This window comes from Puma concolor, chromosome A2 (assembly GCF_028749965.1).
Source record: "Puma concolor isolate L17-30 chromosome A2, mPumCon1.1.hap2, whole genome shotgun sequence".
In the NCBI taxonomy this organism is placed as follows: Eukaryota; Metazoa; Chordata; class Mammalia; order Carnivora; family Felidae; genus Puma; species Puma concolor.
The window spans coordinates 28,406,524-28,428,932 of record NC_141668.1 but is presented as its reverse complement, the minus strand read 5'-3'; positions in this window follow the sequence as shown (position 1 = coordinate 28,428,932).

The following is a 22,409-nucleotide window of genomic DNA, read 5'->3' as shown; positions in this document are numbered from 1 at the left end:
CTGTGCTAAGTCTAAAAAGCATAACTGTGATGGGCTGGTACTCAACAATAAAGACATTTATCTTCACTTAAAAACATAAGTAGTTCTTAAATTAGGAATAAAAGTGTCAGTGCAAGCACAGTCACATTTGCTTGCATTAATAGACTTTACTTTAAAAAAATTTTTTTAATGTTAATTGTTTTTGAGAGACAGAGAGACAGAGCATGACAGGGGAGGGGCAGAGAGAGAGGGAGGCACAGAACTTGAAGCGGGCTCCAGGCTCTGCGCTGTCAGCACAAAGCCCGACGTGGGGCTTGAACTTACGAACTGTGAGATCATGACCTGGGCCAAAGTGGGATGCTCAGCCGACTGAGCCACCTAGGCACCCCGTCATTAATGCACTTTAAACCGACCAAGTAACTAAAGACTTAAAATGTCTATTTCCTCAATTCTTTGCTTGGACATTTCTCTACATCTAATAAGGGTTACAAACCATGGATATTAATTGTGAAATCATCCTTAGTGAAATCCAGGAGCTTACATAAGACTTTGAACCACTTGCGATTGTTTGGTCTAGAGCTTTCTGCACACCAGTGATGTAGGAGGAACCCCTACAACAAACAGCTACAATGAACTATAAATAAATAACTTGTAGCTGAAAGGAACAAACGGACTCATCAAGTTTCGCATTTTATTCAGCTCAACAGAGATACAATTTCAAACTTAGTCATGGACTAAGGCTGAGTTGATAGGTTGTCATGACCACAGTTCCAAGCACCGAGAGTTTTTTCAGTTCCTCATGGTATCACAGCAGGGGTCATTTTCTTATCATTAATTTTAATTTCTTTCTCTCTCTCTTTCTCTTTGGCCTACTTTGCATAGTGACCTACAGAATATGTCACCCTCTTAATCTTATCTAGGTCACAAACTGGAACAGGGAGAGACATCATGCTGCATTTCATCTGTAGAAAAGAAAGACTTCCAAATCTTTGAGAGGGATAGGAGGCCTAGTGTTTCCAATTTGGTTCCACAATGAAAAATCTATCATTTTGCCTCTAAGATTAGCCATTTAAGTAAAATAGATTATACATTAATTTTTACTCCCCACCCCCCGCCAAGTGAATACAAGTCGAGTGGGAATATTTATTTTAGAGTCTAACAAAGTATTTTTGAATTTTGTCAGAAACATCTCACATAGTAATTTTGTGTCGAGTTTACATTTGTTATCATCCACAGAAGAACCTTGTGGGTCAGAGAAGCCACTACAGTGTCTTACTTTGTTCCCATTAGGGACAACACTTAACAATGAGCCAGACTGTGTTCCAACAAAACTTTATTTATGGGCTCTGAAATTTGAATCTCATATACTTTTCACGTATCACAAAATACTCTTTTATTTTTTTCTAAGCATTTAAAAATGAAGAAGAGATGCCTCGGTGGCTCAGTCGGTTAGGCGTCTGACTCTTGATTTCGGATCAGGTCATGACCTTATGGTTCATGAGTTTGAGCCCCATATTGGGTTCTATGCTGGCAGCATGGAGCCTGCTTGAGATTCTCTCTCTTTCTCTCCACTCCCCACCCCCTCAAAATGAATAAATAAACAAAAATGAAAAAATTTCTTAGTTCATCTACCATACAAAACAGGTGGATTTGGCCCATGGGCTAGCTATAAGGTGCTCACTTCTGCACCAGATGATTGAATTGAAAGAATGGATGTTATTGTGCTTTTGATTTGCAGAAACAAAGTGCACATCTATGAATATTTATCTTATTTGTGCAAAGATAACCTGGTCATTCACTGGATCTTCCCACTAAACTCCTCCACTAAAACAGTGCATATGTGAATGCCTTCTTGAACAAGTAATTATTTGACAAATATAGCTAAATCATTTTTTTGTAAGCTACATAGATCTTATAGGAAAGACTCTATATTTATGGTCTATATTCTCTAGGGATACCAATGTATAATTTATTTTGATTTACAAATTCATATTCCTGTGTCATTAATAGTATGAAATACATTCATTAGTCTAAATCATACTATTATGCTATGTTTTTTAATATCTATAATATTAAAAAATAATAACCCCTATGTTTTTTAATATCAATAAATAACTATAAGAATAGATTAACGTAATAGCAGAAAACGAATTTATTGCAGGATATGTGAATGTTTGTTCCTCCTTTAATTTTTGAGATATCAAGGAAGCTCACTTTTGTAAATAACCAAATGATGATTTTTTTTATAAAGTCAATAATGGTGGCAATGAAGTATGAGTAGAACCCTAACCTCATTTCTTAATCTCTTTGGGCCTTAGTATCTTCAACAATTAAAAAACAACAATGTCTTTTCACAGCTTTATGTAAATTCTTTGTAAATGGTGGCTTGCTATAAACATAAAAAAAGATTATTACTCAAATAAAGTATCTACTTCAAAGTGCAAAAATCGTGAGTGTGTATATACGTATATATGTATGATTTTTAAGTGAAACATACATAGATGGTTATTGAATTTATTCAAAATTTGGAATTAGGTATTGGGAATAGGAATTTATTTGAATGCATATGTGTTTGTGGATATAGGACATAAGATATATATATGTAAGAAGCTTAAATTTACATTTTAAATGTATAGTTTCAATGAATTTGCCTACAAGTCTTTTAAACCTAACTTCTTCCATAGGAAAAGATATATAAAGTTGTGCTGGGAAATATGACCCAGTTTTTTCAAATTAGCATTCATGAAGTTTGGTGGTTGAGTCTTAGCAGAACATATTGAAAATGTAGCTCTAATTGTTAACAACCCCCTCCACTCCTATGTTTTTTAATATCAGCATTTAGAAAGCCCCTGAGGATGCATTTAGGTGAAGAGGACTTACAATCACATGGTTAGGTGACTGCCTTTTTTTTTTTTTTTGCTCTAAAGATTTACTGTCACAAAAACAAGTTTTGCTGCCGATTTAAATTACAAAATTAATGAATGTTCATTTTTTAAAAGTGGAAATACTGGAAGATACAAAGAAGACAAAAATTCACACGTTGTCCCACTTTTCCAAATAAAATCACACTTAATATTTTGGTGAATTTTGGATCCATTTACATTTAAACTACTGAATTTACAATTTACATAAAATTTGCATATGGATGCTTTTAATTTGATACAATGCCATAATCCCTTTTCCAATGTCATACAGAACGTGAAAGCATCAGTGTGGCAGTCAGGGCTTGATCAGAAGACAAAATAAGATATTTTTTTTATAAGGATTTGATTTTATGCAAGTGAGAACACAGGTTAAACAGTCTACGTGAAGCTGTCCTTCTCTGTCCGGTGCAAGAGGCTGCAGGCAGCAAGGCAGGCAATCTGGAAGGAAGGAGAGCCATAAAGAAGAGGAGGAGCTGAATACGCTAGGAACCTACCAGGGTGAGTGGGGACTGATGAGGCTGGACTGGTTTCCCACAGCCTACAAACCTCCAGCTTTGATGCATGGAAATAACCTGCAAGGAGAAGCAGGCATCCACCCTCAACAGCAAAACGCACACCTGGCCCCGGAGCTGGAGGAGCTGCTGAAGGAGCACCAGCGGGAGCTGGAGAAGCTCCTTCCTGGCTGCTGACCCATCCAACGTGGACAGGCAGGAGCTGCGACAGGGTGGGGTCCTCCGCACTGCTCTTCCCTTGAGAAAAGCACAGGGATGCCTTGGCTCGACTTCACTTCCAAATCTCACACAAAGTTCTGGCACTCCCGACTCCCAACTGTGCAGAAAAGGGATACACATATCTTGCTCAAATGAGCACGGTACCATTCTACCACAATCACTTTTATTTTAATGCCTATACAATAATTCATGAAGTGGGCACACTATGGTTGGTACCACAACGTGCAGTTATTGAATATTTGGGAACGTGGAGATGCCTAACACTATTTTATAGATATTATACCTTGTTACTTTGCACATGGTCTCTAAGGATCATGGTGGTCGGCATTTGTTAGTTGGCAACATTTACTGATTCTTCTCTGTTTAACTGACCTAATACTTGCCTTCAGGTTTGAGCTTGAGTATGAAGGTCAAGAAGTCTGTCCTGATTTTGTAAAACTTGTTTGTGGTCCCCCACCGTGCTCCTGTAATGCTCTGTGTTAGCTCTACTGCAGAGTCCTTACTTTACAGTGCGATTGCACATGCACCTGTGTCTTGCAGTAGATTCTAAATCACTTGAGGCCAAGTATCTCAACTGTTGGACCTCCAGTTTTTGGAAGTAGGTAAGCAATCAGTGCTCTTGAATTCATGAAATCAAACTGCTACTTAAACCAGCAAGATATATTCTTTTGTTCTATTGGTTTTCCTTATTTCAAAATATTCTCCGATTTAGTTACACGAGTTTTCTTCAGAAGAATGCACTGATGACCAGCTTTCCTCTGGCCTCATGGGGCACTTTGCTAGTCCCCATGGATGAAAGCAATTGGAAATGTTTGCCGTTAGCGTCACATGGTTGGCAAATCTATGCAAAAATAAAAGCCGTTTCACCAACCGAGTAACAGTGTTTTGAGATTTTCTGTTTGGGATCAACTATTAACTTTTTGAGCTGTAATTTAATTTAACTAAAAACTTAAATACTGGATTATGGTCGATACAAAATGTTACACTAATTTCAGGCATACAGCGTAGTGATTTGACAACTCTATATGTTATGCTATGCTCACCACAAGCATACCTACCATGTGTCAACGTACAACGCTATTACTGAATATATCCCCTATGCTGTACCTCTCATTCCCACGACGTAGATCAACTATTATCGAAGTTAATAAGTAATAGCTAAAAACAAAAGCAATCGCTATGTACCATACTTCTGCTAAGTATAAAATGAAGAAACTCCAGGTAACTCATTGCGATTCTTTTCCAAATATTCATGTGAAATACATATTAATACTGAATTCATGCAATGTCTCTCACTCATCTGTTATTCAGAGTGCTTTTACAAAGGGTAGTTTCAACTTAAAGACGAGAGGAGAGACTTTGAATACAGGACAAACACAGGAAAATGTAATCTCTGAATATTTTGTCTTCTGTTACTTCTGTCAGGGTATGTAAAAGGTTCACTTTTGCCCTATTCTAAACATAATCAATTACTGGAGCCCTGTTTATGTTAGTGAGCTGGTAGTGCTGGAAAGATAGTAGGCTCTTCTCCAAAACTTATGAGATGGTTGTATCTATTACCTTACTCTCTGTAATACTTTCCTTTTGCACATTTTGGCTTTATTTTCCATCCAAACTGGTAAGTTCTGTAGTAATCAATTATTAAATAGATATCACATTTCTAAAAGCCTTTTGTTATCAATACTCATTCTTTTCATCATTGGGTTTGATATCTTTGGGTTTGATGAAGTCAGCTTTTAAGAGTGTCATCAGAACTTATTCAATAGCTCATTTCCTTCACCTCTCTGCCCCTGGTACTGCTTTTATGACTTCGATTTTTTTTTTAGTTTCCACATAAAAGTGAGATCATGCAGTATTTCTTTTTCAGTGTATGCCTTATTTTACTTAGTATAATGTTCTGGAGGTTCATACATGTTGCCACAAATGGCAACATTTCCTTCTTTTTTTAAGGTTGAATAATATTCCACTGTATCCATATGCCATATTCTCTTTGTCCATTTATCTATCAATATTTAGGTTGTTTCCATATCCTGGCTATTGAGAATAATGCTGTGATGATCATAGGAGTGCAGGTATCCCTTCAAAATGCTGATATTATTTCCTTTGGGGATATACCTATATCTAGAAATGAGATTGCTGGAGATCTAATATTTAGCGTGATAGCTATTGTTAGTAATACTCTATTACATACTTGAAATTTGCTAAGAGAGTTGATCTTAAGTGTTCTCAGCACACACACATGAAAATCATAACTATGTGAGGTGATGGATATGGTAATTAGCTTGATTGTGGCAATTATTTCACCATGTATATGTATATCAGAACATCACATTATATGCCTTAATTATACATAATATTTGTCAAGTATACCTCAATAAAGCCGAAAAAATTAATAAGTGTTAGCATTAGGCTTTAATTTGAATTTTTCTTTCTCTTATTTGCAAGCAGAGTCTAATGTCATGGCAAGTTAGAATACCCAAATATCACCTGTAAAATATTGATGCATCAGTTTAAAGCAGATGTATTCTCAATAATAAAGAATAGATGAATTACTTCCCTATATTGCTGCACAGTTTTATATTTTATGGGCTCTAAAGTGTGACATAAATGGCTATGGTTCCAAGTGTTCTCTTCTGTTAGACATGCTCCTACTGTTGATCTTTGCTGCGTTCTCCATCTGTGACAGTTAGATCCCAGTATCACTTATCTCTGTCAAACCAGCTGCCACAAGATGGCACCCAGGAGGTGATTACTCACTGAAGGTGATGAAATGAGCCACAGTGGGAAGCACAGGTTGTGCCTGAAGATACCTATGGCATTTTAGCTCATTCTTCCTCAAATCTTGGATCATCTTTGTTTCTTAAGGAACAATTTTCACTGACTTCCTTGGCCATTACCCTATTAACCTTGAGCTATTAAAAACTGAGCTCACTCAATTATTGAATAATACCCTGAACTTTTTATATATATATATATATATATATATATATATATATATATATAAACATATATATATATATGAGTGTGTGTGTGTGTGTGTGTGTGTGTGTTATATTACAGTTATATTACTTTCAGGTGTACAATATAGTGATTCAACAATTCCATACATCACCTGATGCTCATCACAAGTACTCTCCTTAATCCTCATCACCTATTTCACCCATTCCCTGCCCCCCCACCTCCCCTCTGATAACCATCAGTTTGTTCTCTATAGTTAAGAGTCTGTTTCTTGGTTTGTCTCTCTCTCTCTTTTTTTTTCCTTTCGATTGTTTCTTTTGTGTCTTAAATTTCACATATGAGTGAAATTATATGGTATTTTTCTTTATTTCGCTGAGCAGTATATTCTCTAGCTCCATCCATGTTGTTGCAAATGGCAAGATTCCATTCTTTTTATGGCTGAATGATATTCAACGTTCTCTAACCATCTTCTCTATGTATTCATCTATGGATGGACACTTGGGTTGCTTCCATAACTTGGCTATTGTAAATAACGCTGCTATAAACATAGGAGTGCATGTATCCCTTTGAATTAGTGTTTTTGTACTGTTTGGGTAAATGTCTGGTGGTGTGATTACTAGACCATAGGGAAGTTCTATTTTTATCTTTTTGAGAAAACTCCATATAGTTTTCCACAGTGGCTGTACCAGTTTGCATTCCCATCAACAGTGAAGGAAGGTTCCCCTTTCTCTACATCCCCACCAACACTTGTTTCTTGTGTTGTTGATTTTAGCCATGTTGACAGGTGTGAGGTGATACCTCATTTCATGATGACTGATGTTGAACATCTTTTCATGTGTCTGTTGCTCATCTATATGTCTGTCTTCTTTGGAGAAATGTATGTTCATGTCTTCTGCTCATTTTTTAATTGGATTATTTGTTTTTTAGGTGTTGGGTTGTATAAGTTCTTTATATATTTTGGATACTAACGTTTATTGGATAAATCATTTACAAATATCTTCTCCCATTCAGTAGATTGCTTATTAGTTTTGTTGGTTGTTTCCTTTGCTGTGCAGAAACTTTTTATTTGATGTAGTCCCAGTAGTTTATTTTTGCTTTTATTTCCCTTGCTTCAGGAAACATATCTAGAAAAATGTTGCTATGGCTGATGTCAGAGAAAGTCCTGCCTGTGCTCTCTTCTAGATTTTTGTGGTTTCAGCTTTCACATTGAGGTTTTTAATCCATTTTGAATTCATTTTTGTGTATGGTATAAGAGTGGTCCAGTTTTATTCTTTTGCATGTAGCTAACCAGTCTTCCCAAAACCATTTGTTGAAGAAACGTTTTTCCATTGGGTATTCTTTCCTGTTTGCTGCAGATTAACTGACCACATAATTTTGGGTTTATTTATGGGTTTTCTATTCTGTTCCATTGATCTATGTGTCTATTTTGGGTCAGTACCATACTATTTTGATGACTGTATCTTTTCTTTTTTTTTTTTTTTTTTTTTTTTTTTTAATTTTTTTTCAACGTTTATTTAGTTTTGGGACAGAGAGAGACAGAGCATGAACGGGGGAGGGGCAGAGAGAGGGAGACACAGAATCGGAAACAGGCTCCAGGCTCCAGGCTCCGAGCCATCAGCCCAGAGCCTGACGCGGGGCTCGAACTCACGGACCGCGAGATCGTGACCTGGCTGAAGTCGGACGCTCAACCGACTGCGCCACCCAGGCGCCCCTGTATCTTTTCAATATAACTTGAAGTCTAGAATTTTGATGCCTCCAGCTTTGCTCTTCTTTTTCAAAATTGCTTTGGCTATTCAGGGTCTTTTGTGGTTCCATATAAATTTTGGGATGATTTGTTCTAGTCTGTGAAAAATGCTGTTGGTATTTTGTTAAGGATTGCATTAAATGTGTAGGGTAGTATACACATTTTAACAATGTTCTTCCAATCCATGAGCATTGAATGTCTCTCCATTTCTTTTGTGTCATCTTCAATTTCTGTCATGAATGTTCTACAGTTTTCAGAGTATAGGTCTTTCATCTCATTGGTTAGGTTTATTCCTGGATATCTTACTGTTTTGGGTGCAATTTTAAATGGTATCATCTTCTTAATTTTTGTTTCTGCTGCTTCATTATTGGTATATAGAAGTGCAAACAGATTCCTGCACATTGATTTCGTACCCTGCGACTTTATTGAATTAACTTATCAGTTCTAGTAGTTTTTTAAATACCCTGAGATTTTTAATAGTATCCATACATACTACATTGTTTTGCTGATTGGAATTAAGTGAAAAGTTATATATGAGAAATATTGCTATTTGGATTATACAACTTCAAAATATTATCTTTGTCACTTTTGTATTCCTGGATGTATTTGTGCTTAAGCTTATCCAAAAATTCTTTTCCCTCGGGATAAGAGAGTTTTTTTTTTAACTCAATGGATTAAGTTTATTCTTCCTGCATGGTTTCACAGTTTCTTCTTCACAGACTGAGGGGGAACTGTTAGATTAATTTCATTTCATTGTGTAGAACACCTTTCACCTGTCTGGTACCTCAGAGGAGTAATATTCAGTTCTCAAAAGCTAAATGACATATTTGCAACGTGGAAAAGGACAGGGCAGAAAGAGTCATGCCAGGTGAAGATTGTTGCCATTTCAGAGTCACGCACTTTCATCTCCAGATTCTTATCTTATTTCTTTTCTTAATCCCAACACATAGAGCAATGCCAAGAATACAGAGGATAATCAATAACTTTTCAAATGAAAGAAAGGTCAATAGTGTCCGATAGAAAAATAGGTACTACATTAGAAAGAGCCCTACAGCTGATATTTCTGGGAATATACTTCAGATATCTTATTCCTGAAGCTGGTACTCTATATGGGCTGAGAAACAGGAAACAGAGAAAGATGTCATTTGCTACTGTCCGCATCACCTTGCCTTCCAGGAAAAAGTTAGGAACAGTGGGACACTACAAATTCGTAGGTACTTCCTGATGTATGTAAATGGAACCCCAGCTCTGTGCTCTTTTTCTCCTCCTCTTACCAATAGCATAAACTAAATTCCCTTTCAGTCTCATCAAGCATCCTTTCATTTCAGTGGTCCTGCTTTGAGTTAATGGTATAAAAGCAGAGGCCCATACCACTTTTCCTTTAAAATGCTGCTTGTCAGGGGCGCAGTCGGTTAAGCGTCCGACTTCAACCAGGTCACGATCTCACGGTCCGTGAGTTCGAGCCCTGCGTCGGGCTCTGGGCTGATGGCTCAGAGCCTGGAGCCTGTTTCCGATTCTGTGTCTCCCTCTCTCTCTGCCCCTCGCCCGTTCATGCTCTGTCTCTCTCTGTCCCAAAAATAAATAAACGTTGAAAAAAAAAATTAAAAAAAAAAAATAAATAAAATGCTGCTTGTCTGTACACTAAGTAAATGCAAGGAGAGACCATGGCCCAGCTGGGGAGACAGGGAGAAAAGGAGGAAATCAACATGAACCTACACATGTAATAGAACTACTAAGCCTTTGTTCTACACTCCCATTAGTTTATATGATAGCAGGCAAAAAGATGGAGGCTCCCATTTAGATATTGACAAATTTAAACTAAATGCAATGCTATTATTCTCAATTGTAAAACCGATTTCCAAAGACGCAATGAATGTAGTGCTTTATTTAGATTCTGAGTCATTCCAAAAAGGGATTTGATTTGGATTGCATATATACACAAATGAGTGGTAAACTAAGAGGAAAGTGATAATAGAGCTTGAAAAATAAGGTGTAACCTAATGTAAGGATAGTTCACAAGCAAAGGATAGGACCATACAACAGGGTTTTCTATGAAATTTTAGAAATGATCAATAAAGCAGTGTCTTTTTTAAAAAAAAATTGTTTTAATGTTTACTTGTTTTTGAGAGAGAGCAGGGGAGGGGCAGAGAGAGAAAGAGACACAGAAAGAGACACAGCTCTGAGCTGTCAGCCCAGAAGACTGATGTGGGTCTCGAACCCATCCATGTACATGAGATCATGACCTGAGCTGAAGTCAGACACTTAACTGACTGAGCCCATCCGGCATCCCAAGTAGTTTCTTATTTTCCTAGTTGTCCATATGCACAGCTCCATAAAGTGAATGTCTATGGATTACAGAGGGGACTGACATATCATTTTTCCTGGTATTGAAACTTGTAAGACATTTCTACTATGGCTTACAAAGGAGACATAGTACATTTTCATGCTAAATATAATAGTGAGTTTCAAATAACAGTTCCTTGATGAAGGCCAATGTCATAATGCCAAAGCATAGTTCATTTAAAGCAACTCTGTGAGATGCCAAAGAAAATTGGCCCCCAAACACCATTTTAAATATCTAGATAGATCCAAGAATATATTCAGTCAATATAAAATGGTTCTTACCACTTACTATGGTATTCCATAAGGGTAGACAAATATCAATGGATTATTAGAGTCCCAAAATAGATCTACATTTATACAGACCATTCATTTTTAACATTAGCCAAAAAGGAGTGAAAGCTTTTCAACAAATGGATACCCATATGGAAAATTTGAACTTCAACTACTACAATGTGCCATTTACAAAAATTAATTTGTTATGGGTCATAGACCTAAATTTAAAAGCTAAAATAATAAAACTTCTAGAAAATATCTTCACAACCTAGGCATAGAACTGGATTTCTTTTTATGTCATTAAAGTAATTACTGACAGAGAGGGCCTTACTATTGCTACTTTGGTAATTGTTTTCTATCTTACAGCCTCTTTGTTCCTCCTTTCCTCTCCTACTATCTTCCTTTGTGATTCATTCGTTTTTTTATCGACATACTTTGATTCTATTCTCATTCTCTTTTTTTGAACCTTCTATAGGTATTTTCTTTGTGTTTACCTTGGGGCTACATAAAACACCTTATAGTTATAATAATCTATTTTAAGTTGATCACTTCAATTGCATACAAAAACTCCATACTATTACGCTCCCCCTGCACACTTTAAGTTACTGATATCACAAGTTATATCTTTTTAGATTGTGTACCCATTATTCTAATAGATACGGTTTTTGAAAGACTTTATTTTTCTAGAGAAGTTTTGGCATCACAGCAACACTGAGGAAAAGATACAGAGAGCTCTCATATCCTCCCCTGTCCCACACATGCGTTGCCTCTTTCATTGTCCACATCCACCACAACAGTGGTATATTTCTTACCACAACCAGTGAACTGACATTGACTCACCATAATCACCCAAAGTCCATAGTTTACATTAGTATCCACACCAGGTATTGTGCATTCTGTGGGTTTGGATAAATGTATAATGACACATACCCATCATTTTAGTATCATACAGATATTTTCATGGCCTTAAAAATTTTCTGTGCTCTCCCTATTCATGCCTTAATCTCCTTCCCACTGCCCAATCCCTGGAAATCACTGATCTTTTCACCATCTCCATAGTTTTTCCTTTTCCAGAAGGTCATAGATTTGGACTCATATAAGATGCAGCCTTTCTGAATGGCTTCATTCACTTAGTGATATGCCTTTAGGCTTCCTCTATGTCTTTTCATGGCTTGATAGATCATTTCTTTTTAAAGCTCAGTAATATCCCACTGTCTGGATGTGCCTACCATTTATCCCTTCGCCTACCAAGGAAATCTTCGTTGCTTCCAAGTGTTGACAAGTATGATTATAGCTGCTGTAAGCATCCTTGTGCAGATCTTTATGTGCACATAAGTTTTCAACGTCTTTGAGTAAATACCAAAGAGCATGATTGCTGGACTGTATGGTAAGAGTCAGTTTAGCTTTATAAGAAACAACCGAACTGTTTTCCAAAGTGGCTGCACTGTCCTGCAGTCCATCAATAATGAAGGGGAGGTCCTGTTGCTCCACACCCTCATCAGCATTTGGTGTTGTCCGTGCTCTAGATTTTGGCCATCCAAAGACTTGTATAGTAATAACTCATTGTTGTTTTAATTCGCATCTCCTTGAGATTCTAGGGGTCCCTTAAACCTCTTCTGTGCAGATGTCTTCTCTATACTTAATGCATGCAAATTCCAGATTAGGGTGATTTGCTGGTATCTTTTTTTCAGGAGCTTTTAATCTCTTGTTCCCTCTGGTGTCTGTTTGCAATACTGCAGGTTCTTTAGAGTTGCTGCAGGCCACCGAGATCTCTTTAATTTTCAGAAGCCCCTAGGCTTTGAGAGCATGCTGAGGTTTTTTTTTTTAGTGGTTTGAGTTGAGTAAGACAGAAACCAGTCCATTGGACACCTCCCCCCCCACCAAAAAAAAGTTTGGTTGTGTGGTCTTTTCTTTCCCTCCCCAGGGAGAAGTTGGGATCTGGGAGTTTTCTACTGAAGTATGGTGTTGTGCTGGGGTTAGAGACTAAGGACGGTGAAAAATCACACATTTCCCTACTGACTTTGATGAGACTAGCGCCTTGCTCACCTTAAGGGGAAAGGGCCTCTAAACTGGTTTCTGTCTTTCTCCCAAACGGCACTTGTCCACATATCATTGTTAAGTCAGTGTCTCTGTGAGAGGAAGGATGTCTTTCTACAGTCAGAAGTACTGAGTGTTCTCTGGGCATCCAACACTGTAGCCACCTGGAAAAGCGTGGCCTGGTTTTTTTGGCTGTCATTATCACCATGAAAAACTAGTAGATCCAACTTCATCACTGAATACTTATGCTATCCAGATCCTTAGTTACATCTCTGAATGAGATTAGAGAAGCTGGAAAAGTTAAAAGTATTGATTAACCATTAGGGATTCATCTTAGAGCAAAAGGACAGGCTTTAGATGTGAGAGTAAGTACATTTCTCTTGGGAAATCAACCCATTTTTATACCCACTAGATATAATTATGCCCTGATGAGGCCAAAGCTTTCCATTATATTTCTTTTATTTTCTTTTTAAAATCATCTTAGTAGGTTCTGTTCTTGCTTCTTGCAAGAAAATAATGGGTCTATATAGGATAATTTTAAAGGGATACTATGTACTCTAAACTGTAATCTTTAAAAAGTAAGAAGACTTGTTAATAATTGCCCGTTTTTCTCTCTTCAGTCCCTAGACCTATTAACAATTCAATCAGTAAATGACTTTGTGACAATCACAAATCAAGGAAATAATATTTCCACTGAGACCTTGAAGGACACTGCAGATAGGCAAATGAAATATACAGGTCAGATTAATATTTGTTTGTTTTCCAGATAATTTTTTTATTTAACACATTTGCATTAGTAACATGCAAGTTTTTTAGCAAGATTCGCAACATATCAGGAAAAATTTACAAGACCAGAAATAATTTTAATGTCTTTAGTTATTTAGGAAAAACATTTCCTCACACCTAAAAGTTAAGTTCAGAAAAATGTCTTTTAAAATTGCTAAAAAAAAAAAAATGGAATTAATATTTAAAATTTTTTTTATGTTTATTTGTTTTTGAGAGAGAGACAGAGTGCAAGCTGGAGAGAGACAGGCAGAACCTGAAGCAGGCTCCAAGCTTTGAGCTGTCACACAGGGCCCCAGGCAGGACTTGAATCCACAAACCGTGAGATCATGACCTGAGCTGAAGTCGGACGCTTAACCGACTGAGCACCCAGGAGACGTTTTTTTTGTTTTTTGTTTTTTCAATTTTTGTTTTAGGTTTCTAAAAAATAAATGGAATTTAAACACTACTCATCTGGAATTTATCTATTATTTAACAAATATTTCTTGAATACTGTGTAAAAATAGTTGTGAAAGCAATTTGATGAATAATTCTATGATTCATACACAAATAAGTATAATAAACTGCATTATGGAATTAGTACTATGGGAAAGACACAATATATTACAGAAATTCAGAGGACAGAGTAACCACTGCACTGGAGTGAAAGGCTGTTAGCTCCTGAGGGAAAGAATCGTGCTTATGTTATATTGTATTACTGGTGCATATCACAGGGTCTAGGAATAGTTGAATGAATGAATTCAAATGTACTTCTTTAATAAGGTGATTCAATTTAAGCTGTATTATGATTTACAGAGAAAAGAATAGGAGGTACTTCAGACAGAGTACGTAGTACACTTTGAGCCATATTAAAAAAAAAAAAAAACAACAACTATATGACATATCCAAAAACCAAGTAATTCAGTTTCAGTAAAAATTATATGTGATGAGGCTAGCAAGGTAGATAAGACTCACTTCGTAGAGGTGTTTTACCTATTACTCACCAGATAATTGGAAGCAGGGAGGTTTCTGAGCAGGAGAGTTAACAGGACTAAAGATCCTTTGCAAAAATTAATTTGACAGAAATATGTAGGAGAGACTGGAGGTACGAGAAACTCGTTGGACCGCCACGCTATTTGTGGCAAGACTAAAGGGCCTAAAGTAGGGGCAATGAGAAGCGGGATGAGGATATGTATGAAAATATATAATGGGGGTAGGATTGTTAAGACTTACCACCCAACAGGATATGGATAATGAGATAAAAGAGGAGAGAAAAATCAAGATAACTTTATTTTCAAAACCCGATTAAGGTAAAGCATTTTGCCATTACCAGAAATACTGAAGTTGGAAAAGGAGGCCAGTCTGAAGGCAAAAGGAAAGATCACACTTACGTCAATGGGACATTAAAGTGGAGAAGTCCACAAGGTAGTTGGCAAAACAGAATGTAGGAAGGTGTTAGGGATTCAGACTGGGAAATTATTTGTCAAGAAGTAATAGTCAAATCTTTAGAAGTTAATGAAATACTAAAGGAAGAGAGGAGATCGGGAGGAAAGGGAAGAAATAAATGTTTGAAAGCATGTTTTTGTTTACGGCACGGAAAGGAGAAAACGGAGCCATCTCTGTGTAGAGATATATTGATTTGGGCTATGGCACTTGAGGGCTGACATATAATTACAAACCTAAGAGCATTTTTTTCTTCAAGTGTATTTGTATTTGAGGTTCATGAAGAGAATGAGTGTTTAATATAGATAACACTGCATAAAGTCATGTAACTGACTTTTTGTTAGATGTTAATTTTCTATTTTATTTTATTGTGTTAAGAACATTTAACATGAGATCTACCCTCAACAAATGTTTGAGTGTATAATACATTATTGTTGACTAAAGGTACAATATTGTACGGCAGATTTCTAGAGCCTATTCTTGCTTGACTGAAACCTTACGCCTTTTAATTAGTGATTTCCATTTCTCCCTCCTCCCAGAACCTGAGAAATTCCATCCAAACCCTTTGATTATATGAATTTGACTATTTTAGATTGATCATATATGTGGAATCATACAGTATGTGCCTTTCTGTGACTGGTGTATTTCATTTAGCCTAATGTCCTTAAAGTTCATCTATGTTATTACATGTTGCACTATTTCTATTTATTTTATAAGGCTGAATAACATTCCATTGCATGTATATACCACATTTTCTTTATCCATGCATCTATCAATGGACATTTAGGTTTTACAGAAGTAGAAAAAAAAATTCTAAAATTCATATGGAACCACAAAAGACCAAACATAGTCAAATCAGTCTAGAGCAAGAAGAACAAAGCTAAAGGTATCACACTTCCTGGTTTCAAAATATATTACAAAGCTATAGTAATCAAAACAGTGAGGTACTGGCACAAAGACAGACATATATCCAATGGAACAGAACAGGGCATACAAAAAATCCACTTTTATAGTCAGTTGAACTTCTGCAAGCATCCTAAGAAATACTCAATGTGGAAAAGATTGTCTCTTCAAGAAATGATTTGGAAAAACTGGATATCAATATTCAAAAGAATGATATTGGACACTTACCTTATACCATACATGCAAGTCAACTCAAAATGGATTAAAGACTTAAATGTAAAATCTGAAACTGTAAAACTCCTAGAAGAAAACATAGGGGGAAGTTTCATGACATTGGTCTTGGCAATGATTTCATGGATATGACACCAAAACCATAGGCAACAAAAACGAAAATAGAAAAGTGGGGCTACAAACTAAAAAGCTTCTATACAGCAAAGGAAACAATCAACAGACTGGAAAAGAAACCTATGGAAGTGGAGAAAATATTTGCAAACCATATATCTGATAGGAGTTAATATTAAAAAAAATGTAAGAAACCCTTACAACTCAATAGTAAAAAACACACACAAAAAAATAATAAGCCGCTTAAAAATGGGTTAAAAACTTGAATAGACATTTCTCCAAAGAAGACATACAAATGGCTAAAGTCACTAATCATCAGGAAAATGGAAACCAGAATTACAATGACATCACCTGAAATCTATTGTCAAAAACTCACCTCTGTTCTTTGGAGCTAAACTATAATTCAAAGACAGAGTTTGAGATAAAGAGGAACAATTGCTGGGGCACCTGGGTAGTTCAGTCAGTTAAGCATCAGACTTCGGTTCAGCTCATGATCTCACAGTTCATGGGTTCTAGCCCTGTGTCAGGTTCTGTGCTGGAGCCCGCTTTGGATTCTGTGTCTCCCTCTCTTTTTGCCCCTCCCTCACTCATGCTCTGTCTCTCTCTCAAAAGTAAACATTAAAAAAAAAAAAAAAAGAAACAATAGCTTTATTGCTTTGCCATACAAAGGAGGCTGCAACAGGCTACGGCCTTCAAAAAACTGCAAACCCATTAGGAGGAAGGGGCGCGGGTGGGATTATAGGGAAAAATCAGGATCTAGCCGGTTTCGACAGGAATTGTGTGCTTGATGCCAGCCTCCTTAGACATGGCTTTAGAGTGGTACGGACTTCCTGAAACAAAAGGCTAAGAAAAAGTGGGGGAAGGGTTTGCAGAAGAGAGGAAAAAGGTTACTTTAAAATTGAGCTTCCTTGAAGCATTAGTGCAGCCATTTTGATTTTTGTTCAACCTTATGTTTTTAAGTGGTTTCACTATCAAGATAGCTTTTATTTAAAAAAAAAAAAAACGGAAGACAAGTTTTGGAGAGAATGTGGAAAATTGTAACCTTTGCACATGTATAGGTGGGAATGCAAAATGGTGCAGCTGCTATAGAAAACAGAATGGAAGAGTGCCTGGGGGGCTCAGTCAGTTAAGCATTCGACTCTTGATTTAGGCTCAGGTCATGATCTCATGGTTCATGGGTTCAAACCCCGCATTGGGCTCCGTGCTTGGGATTCTCTCTTTCTCTTCCTCTCTCTCCTGCCCCTCACCCACTCTCACGTGCATGCTCGCTCTCTCTCAAAATAAATAAACTTAAAAAAAAAAAGAAACAAGTTTGGAGATTACTCAAAAAAAAAAAAGGCCTACCATATGATCCAGCAATCCCATTTCTGGGTATTTATCCTAAAGAACCGAAATCAGGATTTTGTAGAGAAATTGGCAATTCTGTGTTCATTGCAGCACTGTTCACATGACTATTTTTTAAAGGATGTTTTCATTATTCCATATTTGCCTACCTCAGAATTTATTTTTCACTGTTGTGGAATTGACTTTTGTGTCACATATATCTCCCAAGTTTATTATTGAACAATAATCAACTCTTCTTTCAGCTGGTACTTCTTAAGAAATCTCAGACAAAAGTTAAAGTGAGGTAAATGTCTTCACCCATTAGGGTTTCTATCAAAACTACCAGATATTGGGTAGCTTATAAACAAGAAACATTTATTTCCCACAGTTCTGAAGGTTAGAAGTCCAAGATCAAGGCACCCATATGATCTAGTTCTGATAAGTGTTCTCTTCCAGTTACAGACAGCTGTGTCCTCCTCGAGTGGCAGAAAAGGCCTCTGAGGAAGAGCTCTCTGAGGTCTCTCTTACAAGGGCACTAATCCCATTCATGAAGGTTCTGCCCTCATGTCCGAATCACCTACTAAAGTCCTTCCCTCCTGATACCATCATTTTGAGGGTTGAGATTTCAAGATCATAATTTGAGGGGAATGCCAACAGTCAGTCTAAAGCAGTTAAGCTTTAGTCTTTATAAATGTGGCTGCATGGTAGGAACTTAAGGTTTCTCCCTGGGTAAAAATCCAAAGAAAAAGCTACAGCGTGCTGACAGAATGGGCTGAGTTCTAGCCCATTCCATAAAGCCCTGATCTAGCCCATTCCATAAAGCAGGTGAATGTTTTTATCCTAATCAAGACCAGAGGTTCCCAAACTTTCCTGCTTCATGGAATCATCCGGGGGAATGTGTTAAAATCCCAATGCCCACGTCTGATTGCATGCTAATTAAATGAGAAAAACTGGGGATAGGAACCAGACATCAACATCTTTTTAAAGTATACTATGTCATCCCAAGGTGCAGAAAAATTGGGGAACCACTGTCCTGAAATAAGAGTTAAAGAAATACTGATATCTCAGTAACTTCTATGTCCAAATTGCAAATGTTCATTGTTTCTCCTTAAGCTAACTCTTTTGTTTTCTTTACCTGGGCTGAGAAGTAAACAGTTTTCACACTACTGAATTCCTTCCTGGGCCTGAGGGTCAGGACTAGACTCATAGCAGTGAGGTTGCTTCAGGGTCTCAGAGTGGAAAACCCCACACCCTGAGCTCTGCTTTTACTTCCCCTTTCCCCACTCACAGAGCCTTTAATTACTTACTTGAACTGCTTGTTCTAAATGAGAATTTTTTTTTTTACATGATTTTTTTTCCCTATTGTAATTGTGTCATTTGGTTCTATTTCTCGTGATCCTTGCAAAAGTGACTGGGGTCCAGGATCATGTTTGCTGAGTCACTTCTCCCATTTGGTTTCATTCAATTAGGAAAAGGTCACCAACAGCAATTGCTTCTAGCCCCAGCAATTTACTCACAGTTTCTACCTTATCAGTGCTTCATTTACATGGAGTTATTTTGTGTACTAACCTCTGGCACAGGTCATTAAGTCTTTGTGCACAACTTAAGTGCCTAAAAAGACAAAACCACTGTTACAGGCTCATTTCCTCACGGCAGCCCTGTAGTGAGGAATCTCCTCAAGGGGTTTGTTGTGAAAAAAGTTCTTGCCCATTAGTGGTTAGTCACTGCACCATTTTCATTAGATTGCAAAGCATCATGTATTTCTTTGTTTACATATATGTGTATATTAATATGCGCACACATGTATGTATAGGCGTATTTATATAGATACGTATATGTCTATTTCTAAATATGATAAAGCACTTTATTAAACTGAATTTATGTGACAGTTTCTTGTCTCAGAAAGAGTGTTAGAATTAATTTTTCACTTAAAATTCATATACCTGTTTTTTTAAGTTTTTAGATTTTTTTGTTTTTTTGTTTTTGTTTTTGTTTTTCAGTATAGTTGACCCATGATGTTGTTATGCCCAGAATTCATGATCCCCAAAGACCACTAGGGAGCCGAGTCCGATGCAAAAGCAAAGAGCCTTTATTCGAGCTAGCTCGAGCTCAATCCCCTACCTGCACCGACGCAGCGGTGAGATACCAGGGAAAGAGAGCGAGTTTCAAAAGGACAAAGGTTTTATTGGGGCCTGGGGGCAGTTGGTGAGGTAATGGCTATGGCCTCAGCCGATTGGCTGGGGAAGGGTCCTGGGGAAGGGTCGAGTCCTGTTAGGCAGGTGAGGGGGGGTTACTCAAGGGGAGGAGGTGTGGTCAAGGTGAAGGACACAGAACAAGATGGAGTCGGCTGGCGTAGGCCCGCCCTTTCAATGTTACATTAGTTTTGGGTATACAACATAGTGATTCAACTTTTCCATACTTTATACTGTGCTCCCCACAAGTGTAGCTACCATCTGTCACAACAAAACACTGTTTCAATACCATTGACTATATTCCCTATGCTGTACCTTCTATTTCCATGAATTATTCATCCATAACTGGAAGCCTGTACCTTGTTTTCCCCTTCATCCATTTTGCTTGTCCCCACCCCACTCCATGTGGCAACCATCAGTTTTTCTCTGTATTTATAGGTCTGATTCTATTTTTTGGGTTTTTTTCTTTTCTTTTTTTTTTAGATAGCACATATGCATGAAATCATATGGTATTCGTCTTTCTCAGTCTGACTTATTTTACTTAGCATAATACCCTCTAGGTCCATCCATGGTTTCACATACCTGTTGATTATTTACAGGAAGGATTTTAATGACAGATAAAATATCCGGGGACAAACAATAAACAGGGTTCAGAATAGGCAGAGGAAGGAAGGGAGTAATGTTCAAAAACACTGACTTGGAAAAGTCTCTGTATTTGAAACCAAAACTTTCCTCTGCATTTTATGGTAGTCATATTAAAAGGGAAGCAACACTGAGTTACAATAATCTCATTAGATAACAAAAGAAAGCATGATAACTTACTAACAGGACTAATATTTTTGCAGATTCTGATGTCTAAGAGAGATGTCATATAAGGAAAGTACCTTTAATCATAATTTTGCCGAAGATGTGGAGGACATTCAAATGGCCATGTTCAGATAGCCAATCCTTACATCAACCCTTAATGAAAGTCAAGAAAAAAAGGTTAAAGCACGGTTGTGCCAAGGCGATTGCAAGCTCAGTAAAGCAACCCATCCCAGGTGCATAGCTGTCTAGCACTACAAAGAAACCAGATTTAGAGCATTCACACACATAAATGAACATTGCATATAGTACAGTGGCCATATTTATCCATTAAGATAAGGGGATGGGTATAAAATGTGATAACAGAAATTCCAGATGGGTTAAGATGCACTTCTTTGTAGTAGGAATTAGGAGATAATGCAAACAGCAACTAAATGGGGAGGGGAACTATTCAGTTTTCAGAAAAAGAAAAGCACCCAGGTAAATGTGTTTGGGTATGGATTTATGTGTCAATGGCACAACCAAGTCTTCTCCCTGGGAAGACTTAATATGATTTGTTTATTTCTTAGAGTCTATGGCCAAGGGAAATCATAATACTTATCACCCAAACTGGGACTTTGGGGAATGCAAGGGGGCTTTGATTAATTATGATGCCAAGAAAATAGACATAAATTAGGATTGTCTCAGGCATATTGGACTCAAACTGTGATTGCAGAAAAATTGGTTTGCTTTCAATTAATTAGCTATTTAAATAAAACTTTTGATGTCTATTGCTTCTCTCTGAGGTGTTTAATTTACAGATGATTTAATTAGAGCTCTGTTGCAAAACTTTGGGCAGAAAAGAGTATTCACACTTTCAGCTCTCCAGGCCCAGGACACTCTTTCCTGGATTATTTTCATTCTTCAGTTCACAGAGAGATCATCACCTTCTTACATAAATCTCTTCTGATCCCTCATTCCAAAGTAGCCCCACAATTTGAGCTCCAAAGTAAGTACAGAGAACAATGCTCTTTTCAGTGGTGTGCGAACCCATAGATGTAGAAGAAATGGAATAGTTAGAAAAAACATCATTCTGAAATCTTCATAGTAATAACCGATTCAGGCAATAATAATGTTTATTGTCACGGGCCTTGTTTGGTTATAATTTTTTGGATATGATTAGGACTTTTTTTGTATTCCTTTTTTTGTAGTAGTTAAATGTAAAACCAGGGGGAAAAATGTGTTTAGAAGTAGCATCTGCCAATCAGACAGGAAAGATTTGGAGTCATAATCCAAGAATAGGATTGACAAGAGGAGTCTAATGACTTCCCAGCAAATTGAGAAAAAGAAATTCAACTTTTCCAAGCAAGAAAGTCTCCATTAATTTATTTTTCTATGTTGAGGTGAGAACTACAGTTAAGCTAACCACTGTCTTTCTATGCTGTTTTGGCAATTTCCTATGTTAACAGTGTATCTTAGTAATATGTTTCCTTCTTTAACTCTTTGATAAATTCTCTAGTAAAATACGAAGTGAGGCCATCAGAGTTGGAAAGATCACAGAGTTTATGGATTCACAAATTGTGAACTGGTGATACTATCTTGTCATACTCTTCTTCCAAAGGATTTATATCCCATTAAATTGCCTCATAATGTCCTAGGCAGCTTTAAAATT